Source organism: Leptinotarsa decemlineata, unplaced genomic scaffold, assembly GCF_025532065.1.
Source record: "Leptinotarsa decemlineata unplaced genomic scaffold, Ldec_3_MD MMD2_tig00000576_RagTag_RagTag, whole genome shotgun sequence".
Taxonomy (NCBI): domain Eukaryota; kingdom Metazoa; phylum Arthropoda; class Insecta; order Coleoptera; family Chrysomelidae; genus Leptinotarsa; species Leptinotarsa decemlineata.
In genome coordinates, this window is record NW_027412551.1 from 6,223,342 (window position 1) to 6,225,955 (window position 2,614).

Below are 2,614 nucleotides of genomic sequence, written 5' to 3' on the forward strand. Positions count from 1 at the left end.
CAGTCCTCGCTGCAAGTAGAAATAAGGGTTGATGCTTTTTTAATTGATGGTCAATTATAAATTCGGTATGATAATGCGGTATTTACGTAATTGAATTTGAATGAGTTTTCAGCAGTCTTTATTGCATTCAATTTCGGGTTTTTTAAGGAAAGGCAGAAAGACTTATTCTAAAAAATAAATTTATTTGGATCGGAGATTAAATTTCAAAATGAAAATTTCTTGGCCAACATTATATTTGCTGAGATAAATGAATCCCGAACAAAAATATAATTGAAGTTATGATAAAAAAATCACGAATGTTCAACTCCATACATATCGAAATCCCTTGCAGAGTTATCACTATCCTGACTGGTACTACCGTTGTCACTATCACCTTGAACATTTATAATAACTTTGTTAATTGCGGAATCAAGAGCAAGTTCTTTCGAAGCATAAAATTCTTCGAAACGTTCAGCGTGTTCGCAACGTTTTTCCCACTTTCCTTGAGAAAACGAAGTGAAGAATTCGTCACATAAACTTTCAACGGATTTGAAAAATGGAAGTCCACATTGTTATCAGACACATGTTGTTTCAGTGATGCTCATACTAGTTCTATTGGATTCAAATCTATATGATGAAGAGGCAATCTGAGTACAGTTTCTCCATGATTTTCCATAATACTAACAATTTCATACAATTGGAATCGTGGTTTTAGATTTTAATAATGAAATAGAGATCAATTTTTAGCTTGAAATCATGACATTTATCAGATATATTGAAACTAAGCCAGATGGTGAAATGAAACCAATGTCCTGTTAGCTGTTTTCATATCGTGTTGTGATTTCTTGAGCTTCCTGTGAGTAAAAATAATTTATTTTACCAATTCATCAGTCTATAATGTCAATAATAAACGCACAAAAACAACCTCAAAAACAACAAATATAACTTATGTTCCATATTTAGTAATTTCATTCAACTGTTTGGGTTCCCTTTTCGTATTATGTTCTAGGAACGAAAAAAAAAAATTGGTTCCGCCCGGGATCGAACCGGGGACCTTCTGCGTGTGAAGCAGACGTGATAACCACTACACTACGGGACCTTGACAATGGTTTGGGATATTCTTTATCTTCAAATGTGATTTCAAAAATATTACCAATGGCAATAGCTTGTTTTCATTTCATCTCGATTATTTTTCGATTCCCGTTTTTGAGATTTCACTGAAGAAAGTGCAAAACCATTAAATATATTTTCTGAGTAAAAGATTTTATTCATCTGCTTTCTTTCCTTACACAATTTTTGAAGACATATCATACCTATCAGTGACTTTAAAGTTTATGTTTATTTTTTTCCAAATTCAAAAGCTAGTCATTAATTCTTGAAGCTTTCAGTATGCATATCCTCTGCTTTCAGTTGAAACAACATCGTGTTGGCTAAAAGTCTTTTATTTATGAACAGCTGAGATGGAGGGTTCTGTTGTAAAGGGTTGACGAGTGGGGTTGCAGTGTGACTGGAAGCAGACGGTTTTTCATACCAAACTCTGGATTCTGAATTTCATTCAATTGTACTATTCCTATCTCCACAAGGACAATATTTGTTTGAGCATCTATCAATTAAACGTAATGAAAAATAACCCAATTGATAACTCACTCCGACATCAAAGCATTGCCTTTGTCACAGGAATATAGAATAATACTCGAAATACATTAGTTTAATTAAAATTAGTCAAAGTTCAGTAGAATGAAAAGAACGACAAACTTATCTTTGATCTGTGCCCCATCAAATCAACTCCGCTTTCGGCAGGTTTGCGACAAGAGGACATTATTAATTCCATTTGCTAAGAGGAAAATTCCATTTGTATGTTGAATAGAGTTATTTGAATTTCATGAAATTTAATTACGTTCATTGTCAAAATTATAATAAATATTTGCTTATTGTGAAAAGATAATGAAAGTCAGAATGAAAATGAATGGAAAACATTTTTCACTAATGTGGATATACAATGTGGCCGCTAACTCACAAGTTTCGAATAGAGGATGATTGAATGTAGCTGTGAATACCAAATTGAAATAATTTGAGTTTCGTACATGGAAAGAAACCATTTTTGTTTTGAAAAAGTACAAAATTGAGGTGCTCTGAGGATAGAACCCAGGCGAATGTGGCGAATGTGGCCTCTAAACCAACGTTCCTGTCGAAGAAGCACTTCAAATCATACAGAAGAAGCTATCCGAAGATGGGGACCTGAAAGATAGAACAAACGTACCGATACAAGTAATCATGGAACTACTAGGATGCTGTGTACGAAACTGCTACTTCCAACTGAAGGACGAATTCTTTATGCAAGATGAGGAACTGCCAATGGCATCGCCACTTTCATCGGTTATAGCCAATATATACTATATGGAGTGGTTTGAAACTCTGGTCATTGAAGAAACCCACAAGAAGCCCCGAGTCTGGTTGAAATACGTAGACGACACCTTCATAACACAACGTAAGTCCTTCCATTACTTACACAATGGAGAAAAAAGTCCACAACGAATTGCCTTTCTTAGACGTATTGGTGAAGGGGACCGACACTAAATGGGAAACATCTGTATATCGAAAACCGACTCAAACAGGACAGTACCTGAACCAGAAG

General features: G+C 34.7%; 1 non-coding gene across 1 annotated transcript; it reads right to left on the reverse strand.

The window, feature by feature from the left end:
• Window positions 1-1,005: 1,005 nt before the first annotated feature.
• Window positions 1,006-1,078, reverse strand: TRNAV-CAC (transfer RNA valine (anticodon CAC)). Its single transcript has one exon. It is a non-coding gene; the product is annotated as a tRNA-Val (tRNA).
• Window positions 1,079-2,614: the final 1,536 nt, after the last annotated feature.